General features: G+C 30.9%; 1 long non-coding RNA gene across 1 annotated transcript; it reads right to left on the reverse strand.

Annotated features, from left to right (window-relative positions):
* On the reverse strand, positions 2862-3467 carry LOC107610046. Its single transcript, XR_001613382.2, has 3 exons — positions 3427-3467; positions 3107-3171; positions 2862-2995 (listed from the first exon to the last, which is right to left on the reverse strand). It is a non-coding gene; the product is annotated as an uncharacterized LOC107610046 (long non-coding RNA).

Below are 11105 nucleotides of genomic sequence, written 5' to 3' on the forward strand. Positions count from 1 at the left end.
CCAATTATTCATCATGAGTTTTAGTTGGAATTATGAAAATTTCTTCTTATAGTTAGAATACAAATATCTGGGACAAAATTGATACTCCACTTCAGATAATAGATCATCAAAACTTGAAACTAATCCTTGTAATATTTACATAATTTATTTTTTTAGGGACATAATTGAATCTGAACACAAATCGTGGGTACAATATTAAAATCGAACACATTTAAATGAGACATAATTGAAAATGAATACATTCAAGTGAGAATAATTGAAAAATACAATCTGATCTGTTAGTATAATTGACAGCAAAATAACATTGAATCACTTTTATAAACGTTAGGAATACAAATAAGACTTATCTCAAATGTTAGGGATAAAAACGATACTTTACTCAAAAATCAATTACTAATTTGGTACTTGAAAGATTTTGATACTACTTGAAAGATTTTAACATGAACAAAAGATTCTTAAAAGATGTTATCAACAAAACAATTCTTGAATAATTTAAAAATACGATAAAAAATAATCAATAAATATTATATTTTTTATAAGTGATAAAAAAAGATTTTGTATTTAGCAAAAGACTTATTCATTTTATCCAAATTTTTGTGCAAACATTTGAATAAATATTTAGAAGATGCACAAAAAAATTATGGACTTATTTGTCCTTTCTAAAAAAAATACATGTTATTAACCAATCACTCTGTAAATATAAATCAATCAATAAAAATGTCTACTTTTTAGATGAAAAAATAGATACTCGATTTTTTATTATTAAAATAAAAACTAGCAATAAGTAGGATGGACTATAAAAAAAAGTTTAGATTCTATTTTAATTTTATTCACGAGTTTAAATTTTAGACTTTAATTCTACTTTACCTTTGGATTCAGAATCTCTCAACTCTAATCCTGTTTACATTCTAAAGTTTTACATTCGATCCTATCCATAACAAATCAATTTTTTTCATCAAATGTAATATTTAATTTTATATTTAAAAATATACTAAAAAAATAGAAAATATAAAATTAAATTTATATTAAAATCAAAAGTAACAAAATTTTAATGAAATTCATGTTAAAATTACAAAAAAGAGAAAATATAGGTTTAATTTTCATCAATTTAATTATACATATATAATGATTTTTAAATACTTACTATAATTTATCAGGGATGCGAGTAGGTCCTGTAGATTAAGCCTAAACTTGCATTTGACCATATTTGTAGTTCAATCTCGCTCCACTTTCATTTCAATCCGCTGTGCGTTGGGGTTTGCCAACCCTACCCAAACAATACTACAAGAAAAAGGCGTATTTGTAACAAAAAAAATTGTTACAAAACGTCGAAATTTTGAAACAAAAGTTTTTTGTAACAAAAAAAGGGGCCGTTGCAGTAAGTCCCGTTACAAAAAGTTTTTGTAACGAAAAATAGAACTGTTACAATTCAATATGATATTTTGTAACAATTTTTTCTGATACAAAAAACCAGAAGCCGTTACAAAAGTGGTAACAAATTTTTATCTTCAAGGTATTTTTCGTGACAATCTATTTTTTCCTATCAAAAAATTTTGTTACAAAATATAACTTGATTTTGTAACATTTTTTTTAATTAACTAATATATTAACTATTCTATTAAGCAAGTCTACATTTATATAATATGTAAAAACATACATAATTCAAACATGCCTCATTTAGCTAAAATTGTTTTGAAACAAAGTAACATTAGTGAGTACATTGATTAGTTCTACAAGTTATATGTCTTGCACAAGTTCAACCAAAAGTTAAAAGTTCTAACATAGATTAGTGTCTCTATGAATCAAAATATTCTTGAGTCCTCAAAGTAGCATGTGGTCACCATTTCAGCACTCCTATAAATAAGAAAATTCGAAACAAAAAGTTAGGTGCATAATCAAAAGAAATATCTTGAGGCAATCAGAAATTATGTAGCAAACAAGGGTCTATTTTGACACAGAAATTCGTCAAATAGAACTTGTTTGCTCAAACAACACAATGCAGTTTAATTGAGCAACCAAATAGGACAACAACCAAATAGTGAATAACAAAATCCGAAGCTTCCAGCTTCCAACAACCAAAACAATGAAGCACTTAGCCGGATAATCGATCAATTGAGCTTAGCAACAGTTGAAAACCAAAAGCAATTAAATACCAACTCAATTAATTGAATCAAAGATGAATATTGAAAACAGCTTAAGATAAATTCGGGCAGCATTTCAGCAGTAAATTTGCCTATTTCACAATTTCAATCAATCAATTCAAATTTCATATGAATTCTTTGACAATTCCTAGGAATGAAGTAAATAAGCCAATTCCAGCAAGAAAACATGAGGAAACAATTAAAACCAATCCAACCAGCAAGAAGCAGAGCAGCACTCAGCAGAACAGCAATCAATGACCCATCATACAGCACCAAAAATAGTAAAATGAACAAAGGTAATGGATTCAGGCAGCGTTCTATTCATTGAAGTCAATAACCATTACACTTGCAAGCAGCAGGGGCACAACAGTTTATCCATTAATTCAACAGAAAATCAATCAAGCCAAACTAAACGATTTTAGCAATAGATTTATCAATAAAACCAATCTCAGTTTAGCAACCATCATCTATTCCAACACAAACAACAATAACTCAGCAGCATTTCCTTTCTCATTGAATTTAACAATCATTCAACAAGCAAGCAATGAGGGGGAAAATCAACAGCAACCAACAACAAGTATAGAGCAACAATAACAACTTAATGTGAGAAATTATTCAACAACAAATGCACACACAAATACAAGGATTACTTAAATGACTCATCATGCTTATCCACATAAGTCTGCAGTGAAACCACTTACCGTTTCACCTAAGAGGCTTGTAACAACATCTTTTTTATCAACTTTCTCATTCTCCCTTTCAGGCTCACTGTCAGTACTGGTAGGAGGTGGAAGTGCTGAAGCACCAAACATGGCTTCGTCATGAGCAGCTTAGATTTGTTCCTCCCTTCTTGCCTTGATAAGAAAATGGATTCGATCTATGTTTAGTCTTCCATACATAGATGATGCATGTATGTTAACAAGGAACAAAACTGACTATTCATGAATATAAGAAGAGGAATATACCTCTATTTTAGAATACCGGAAACTCTGGCCAATTTGCTTGACCAAGGAAGCATCATCTTCAGCCACTGCAGATAGGTGGGCAAATACAATCAGTTCAATTAAGTTTCAGATTGCAAATCCTTGCTCTCATCAACATTAATCAACTCAGATTTCACACCTTCAACCTCATTCATCTTATCCCGATCTTCAGTATTGCTAACCTTTTTGATCGATTGAACGCTCTCTTCATTCTTATCCACTAAATCTTGATGTTCCATGGTTAAAAATTTAAAATGAACCTAAGATTTCCTCGTCAACAATGCAAAAAACTGAAAGTTTACCCAATAAAACATAAGTCCTGCGATATTGCCAGTTACGAGTCCATATTACTATATATACAAAAAAGATTTAAAATACTAATCATCCGATTGTTCTAATTTTAGACGGTAGCAGAAAAATATAGTAAGATTAAGACTAAGAACTAGAGCAATAGTGAAGTATTCCAATTCCAATAGCAGAACACATCGAATAATTAGGACTGCGAGAATACAAACAAAATAAAACACGGTTCAAGGCGCGAGCAACTCACTGTAAAAAGAAGAATGACAGAAGTGGAGCGGCGGCTCCGATGGTGACCTCCGGCAGCGGCGACAGAGACAGCTTCACAGATGGCGACGTGGTTTGGCGATGGGCGGACCGGTGGCGACAGATCTGACGCGCGTCTCCTCTCTCCGTAGCTGAGCTCCCTTGTGGTTCTATTTCCTCCCTCGTGCGTCCTTCTCTTGTGACGGAACAGTGGCGGCGACCGCATGCAGCACGGCGCGGCGGTGGTGACGAGGCGTGGTGAAAACCGGCGACGACAGTAACGACGGGCTGATGGCGATGGCTTCACGGACGGCGACGCGGCTGACGGCGCGACTCCCTCTCCTCGTGGTTCTGGCGGTGGCAGCAGCGCAACCCTCTCTCACCCTCGGATCTCCTTTCTTCTCTCTCCCCTTTCTCCCTCTTCGTGCTTCCCCTCTTCCCCTTTCTTTCTTTTATTTCTTTTCCAACTGCTGTTAGGTTTCTTTTTGTGTGTATTGAGTGTGAGTGTGTGACCAATTGTTGTTAGGTTTTTTTGTGTGTATTGAGTGTGAGTGTGTGACCGTGGGTGAGTGAGTGAGGGGTGTGGCTGCTGTTTGTGTGTTAGAGGGTTACGATAGAAAATTAGGTTTAAGTAAAATTGGGATTAAGTTAGGGTTTAGTGTTTTGAGAGTGTAAATTAAAGTTTTGTTTAATTTAGAGTAAAATTATTAATAAAGTAATAAAATAAAGTAATAATTTAAAACCAAATTAAATATAAAGTAATTATCTTTGAAATACCATTGAATTATTAACTTGAAATCTATCTTCGAATAAATTGGAGTTTTTGAAACAAAAAGATATTTTGTTACAAAATATTACGAATTTTTGTAACTTCTTTATTTTTTGTTACAAAATATTATAATATTTCGTAACAAAACAAATGTTTGTTACAAAAACTAACATAATTTGTAACAACAAAAGTTAGGTTGTTACAAAATATTAGCATATTTTGTAACAATTTGTAATGTTATTACACAAAATTATTCTTTTGTAACAATTACCAATTATTATTACAAAAAATTATTTTTTTGTAACAATTTTAAATTTGATACAAAATTTTTGTTACAAATGTTCCATTTTCTTGTAGTGCAAGTTGGTTTAGATTGAATATGTAACGATCCAACTTTTAGCCTGTCATGATCAAGACTAGCAACTAGGCGCTACTATTCAGCTGACCTTAGGGACTCACGACTATAATATATTTATTTACATATGAGCTTCTAACGTTTATTGAGATCACAGGTTAATTGAATATATCAGGACAGTTATAAGTTAAGCACATAACACAAGGAGCAGATAATCATATAAAAGCATAGTTTTATGTTACATATATATCCGGAGACTCAGTTTATCACATACTTATAGTTTAAACATAGCAACTTATTTAGAAATATTTACAAATTCTATTATTTATATTAACAGNNNNTCCAAGAAACGAGGCTCCACAGTATTCCCTCCAAAATTAAACTCTCTCCAGACCAACACGTTGCAGGCAAAAAACAGTCGAAGCGGGAATTTTTCCGCACAAATCCATTCTGAAAATCAAATTACCCTCTCCCGTTTTACTTTGAATGACTGAAAATTAAAAAGCGAAAAAAAAAACCTTAATTCACTCCCTCTTCTCACCACCCCCACCAACCCCCACATCTCCTGATCCTCCTCTTCCTCCTCATTTTTCTCTTCATGTCACAAATTGGAAATTGTGTTTCAAGTCACCAAGATCGGCTGGACAGTTTCATTTATCAAAATAGATCTGGAAGTTGCAAATGTCTTCGTCTATGGCGGCAAGGGAAAACCGTGTGTCAAAGGAGAAAGAACTGAGTGAACCCAGATGAAGAAGAAGGTTTAGCAACAGAGACTATGAGCACAAGGTGAAGAAAGCAGTGGAGGGTATCCCAGCAACCAGTAGAGTTGAGATTGTAGCTGAAGATTTGAAGTTTATCTTAAACGTCAGGTTTCAAGATTTTAGTTATTTATTCCAAAGTGGGATTAACACTATTGGGCTTCAGGTTTCAATATTTGAGTTCTTTTCTTTTGTTGACTTTTTCAAGTATTCATTTTTTTTGTTTGTTTTTGTTTTGCAGTTTAGGGTTTTAGACATCTTCAAATGAGTTGCAACTTAAAATGTTGTCGAAAATGGTTCTATAATTCACGGGTAAGCATAGGATTCTTGCAGAACTCAAGCGCCTCGATCATTACATCAAATTCCTTCAGGTTCTTTCTTTCTTTCTTATAATTTTGATTTGCTTACTAGGAAAGTGAAATCTAATTTTGTTGCAAGCAAACTTTTTTGTAAATTCTAAATTGTCTGTTATCCGTCAGAATTTCTTACCAAGTTTATTGCTATCCATTTTTATTTTAAATTTATTTCCGGTGTTTTCTTAAACTAAGCATTTCTTTGGGTAAAAAAAAAATCAGTAATTGCTGATATGATATAAGAAGAATGTTGAAATTGATTATGAGATCTACTAATTATTGTCTCAATTAGAAGTTGACGTGGTTCTTATTCTTATTAATTATTATGATATTGGTATGGTTTAAATTTAAGTTTGCCATAAAACGTGGAAAGTACGAGTATAATTGTACTTTTTAACGAATGAATCCTTGGTTTCATTGTTAAAGATTGTTCATGAAGTAAGGTTGAATTTGTTGTTTGTGGTATTACTTGGATTCTTTAAATATGGGTTTGTGACAAATTTATTAACTTCTCTTTATGTTTTCCCAATTTAAAACAATTTTATATAGTTGTAGTTGTTTGGAATATTTGGTAATCACTAAAAGTTGTGCAGTATATATGGAAATACATGACTAAGGTAATTAACAAGTAAATTGTTTGAAAATTTACTTGCCTAACATTATGTATTGTTACTTCTGAAATGGAGCTTCAACTGATAGTAAGCTAGAGGTCTTTGGGTACCAGTCTTTATTCAATGAATTGTAGCATCTGTGATGCACAATAGTGATAACGGCAAAATCATTGAAAACTTTTGAAGTGGTTATCCGGTCATCTTTGACATTTGCTTGATTTCCTGCATTTTAATTATTATTATTATTCCATCCATAAATTAGGACTTAAGAGGTGCCTTTTAGCATTATTTCAATTATTACTTTTAGCATTATTTCAATTATTACTTTAATGCATGTTGGCATGTGTGGTTTAGATGGGAAAAAATGAGATATTGTAATGGAAAAAATGGTAAACCCATAACCATTTATAAATTTGTCAAATAGAGGTTAGTTATTTGTTTTGGAAAATAGTATACAGAGTTGTTGTCAAATATGTCACCTTCTGTTCCAATTTGTTCTTTATTTTTTGATCCACATGTTACTAAATTTGAATTCTAAAACAATTTAGAGTATAAAAAATGCTATTTTTTATGAGCAGCAAGTGGAACATTAAATGTGCAACTTGAACTATTTGTAGTTGCCAAGTCGAATAGAGATAGAGCTTCTTTGATTACTTGCTTTTTGGTGTTACTTTTAGTGCTAAGGTTTCACATGGATTAAGGGCTACATTAGCTCTTACTCATTTACTCTCTAGAATATTGTGCAAGTATAGTGGTTCATTATTTTGTATTTGTGTTTTGTGATTGACGGGTTATTTTTGTGATGCATATGGAACATAGAAAAGGTGATTTTGATGTCAATGATTATGGTGAGGAGGATGAAGAGAAACAAGGAGAAGAGAAAAAAATGGATACAAGGAAACAGTTAAGGAAGACCAAAGTGGATGGAATAATGATGAGATGGAATAACTTGAGAAAGTGTATAAGGATCTTCATCACCAGGAGCTGTAAGAATTATTAATATTTTATTCTTAAACTTCAAATTAGTTTTGGTCTTTTAAGTGAGGAGTTACTAGATTTTTTAATATTATTTTTCAGGTATCATATTATCTGTAGATAATTTTTTTAATAGATTTACTACAATCAAACTTTTGCCTCTAATTGAATTTCACAACTTCTAAGATTAACATGGTCTTGGATCTTCTTGAAATTTGTTATATGATCGTGCAGTTCCTTTATCGTTATAATTATTGGTATATGATCATATAGTTCCTTGCAACCATAGATACTCATTATGAAAAAAGAATAAGAAACATAAACAAGCGATGCCATTACAACAATAGAGATTTGTTATTGACAAAAGTAGGAAAGTAAAAGTAAGGACATCACAAACCACTTACAAAATAGAGAATCATACTTCAACAATATATAGCTTCGCTTTCATCTTTTAAATGAATCAGCTTTGGTTATCTTGGTCTTATATATCACTAATTCTTGCTGCATTATTCATATTGTCTGAGTAAAAAAAAATCATAATTAATTAGCAGGTTCAAGTGTTCAGCAACATGACATCATATTATTATTAGAGTTTTTTTAGACCGAATCTGATCTAATATGACATAATGGATAGCGTTATTTTAATTCTACTTATTTTGTTTGGATTAACAATTTTAATTATGTTTATAATAGTATTGCTATAATTTGAAAATCCAACAGATATATAACTAATTTGGTATTTCATTATGATAACATAATAGTTATAGGTGGTATTAGTATACAGCGAGAGTGGTTCCTACTTTTCAGCAGTCAGACTAGATTGGAAGGGAGATTTCGGAAGTCCAGAGAAGCAGGGTGAGCCAAATATGAAGCAAACATGATGGGGAAGAACAAGAATTTTCAAGAACGTGCCACCGCATCAACAAACAGAGATTGGAGAAGTGGCTGTTGGAATAGTGGAACGGCAGCCTGAAAGCAGGAAAAGATTCCTTTTTTTTTTCCTTCTTCTTCCTCCAAATGCATACTGGTAGTTATTTATTTTAAAGTGGGGCCAACACTATATGACTTCAGGTTTGAACATTAGTGTTCTTTTCTTTTGTTGATTGCTTTAAGTATTCATTTTTTTGTTGTTTCTTTTGCTATTTAGGGTTTCAGACATATACAAACGAGTTGCAGCTAAAAGTGTTGTCGTAAATAGTTCTGCAATTTGCAGGGAACACCTCTAAATCTCATATCGCCAATCACCCGGTGAGTTGTTATCACGGCATGTCAATTTTTTTATTTGGTATATAAAATAGAAAAGTATGATAAGCTAGGTTGATGTATAATTTTTGTTTTATGCATCAAAGAGAGTCTATTGCTTACTTTGCATTACATGAAAAATATGATTTTTTTATGAAAGAGTGCGGGAAATAAAATTGTAATAAAAATTGTGCTAAAATTAATAATGATTATTTCACCAAAATAACTTTTAATAAAAATCAAATTCACATGCTTATTTAATCAAATTCCACTACTGGCCACTAAACTCGGTTCAATTCTGTCTAATCATGCTTGATTTTTCTAATTTTATTTATTATATATAGGAGAGGTTGGTGAAGGAGAATGCTTTAGGACACATATCCAATTTCTAATTATCTCTCACACCTAAGCCCTCTCATTTCTTCTCATAACCCCTTTCTTCTCTTTCAATTCCAATTGCATACTAGGAAACCACATATAATTACAAAGGCAAACATTGATTCATGTAGTTTAGTTTTAAAAATATTTCATTTTATCATATTTTTAGTTGTTTTAACAGATACATGCGTAAGGACATTAAGAAGAGTATTTATAACTTGTGATCAAGGCATGGTTGGTAATCTCATTGATGAACTAAATGAAATTCAGATTTTTTTATCGAGTCCTTCCTCCTTTCTTTTGTTTTTTGCTTTTTAAATTTTGCATATCATGAATGTACCTGTCTTTAGTTTTGGAATTCATAGATACATGGGTTAGATGCTTCGTACATTGTCGCAGCCATCTGAATTATCAAGATTCAAGAGACTTATGAAGTAAAATTTAAGAGATTTAGATGCTTCAATGCACCATTACTTTTTCAGGCTTTATTTATATCCATAATACCTTTCTAAAGAAAGGAAGTACAGAAACATTTTAGACAATTCTAAAAAAGTTTGGATATGATAATGATTTTAAACTCTGAAATGACTTTCTTCCAGTTCCACTTAGAAGGCTCTTGATCAGATCATATTTTCATTTTCTTTACTATCTTGAACTTCTAATTTTTTTTCTATGTGGTATACCCATTTAATGATTTAATTGTTATTTGGTTCATAAAACTCCATAACAAAAAATGTGTCTAATTGCTAAAGTAGAATAGTAAATGTTAGACATAAATATTGTACTAACAAATTCAACTGTAAACTACCAATTTGAGCTACATACATTACATGTAGTAGAGTTTTGTTGGCAATGCACGATGAAGTAGCTTTGACAAATAGGTAGTCTTGCTTTCCATAAAACACTTGGTTCACTTTAAACTTCCCGAGTCAGAGTGCATAATTCATTTTTGGTAGTACTGAAAATTAAATAGGGACTATTTTCATTGCAAATAAAACATTTTTTTATAATGTTTGTTAGGTGTGTAATTATTAATTTAAAAAGCTCACTTTATTAAAATCTTAACCGTTTCTGTTTTTGGCACGAAATTCAATTTTGGTTAGATATTGTTCTCTTCAAGATATTTAGTTTATATGAGAGATTGATGCATTAGCACATAGATTTATTTTCATAATTTTATACATAAAGTGATAAATCTGAGGCTACATAGCTTTATTCATTCATTCATTATTAATAGAGGGGATGAGATTCCTTTGATTGAGTCTATTTTAACTAATTGCGCATAAATTACCTGCTCTATAAAATTAATAAACAATTTAATTTAAATTTTGAAATGATATAATTTTTAACTTTATGATATTCTTTGGTGTTGATTTTAAATTAAAGAGATGAAATTGACTTGAAATAACATCCGTCTTTTGTAACTGGACAGGAAAGATTTAAGACTCTGGCGAGTTCTTATTAGAGAAGAGTGCAAGGAATCATTCTTAGTAAATACTAAAATGATTTATACATGACTTTATAAAAAATTTTCAAAATAATAATTAGCATTGATAAACCCTGAGTAACTCCATACTTGCATGGATGTTTTTTGTATTTATTAGTTTAGAAGGATGCTAGATAAGAAATTTTAAATTTAGAATTAATTAGGAATTACATATTTATTGTGAAGTTTGGTGGAAAGTAGTATTAGCCCTTGGTTTTAGAAAATAGTAAAGAAATTGGACATATTTCCTTTCTTTGGTGTGTTTTGTTATATCTATTGTACTAATAGCATTATTGTAAAGTCCAATGTGATCATTATTATTGAAAGCTTTTAAGATTTTTCAAAAAGAATTCACATAAATAGAAACTTTTTAAATCCTTTATGCATACAATTTTATAAATGACATGATCGGAGTCATGAACTATTTGTTAAAGTAATTGTAGAGAAATTTTTTTTTATTTTGCTATAAAATACAAATTATTTGTTAAAGTAAAAGAAATTTAAGTGA

This window comes from Arachis ipaensis, chromosome B07 (assembly GCF_000816755.2).
Source record: "Arachis ipaensis cultivar K30076 chromosome B07, Araip1.1, whole genome shotgun sequence".
In the NCBI taxonomy this organism is placed as follows: Eukaryota; Viridiplantae; Streptophyta; class Magnoliopsida; order Fabales; family Fabaceae; genus Arachis; species Arachis ipaensis.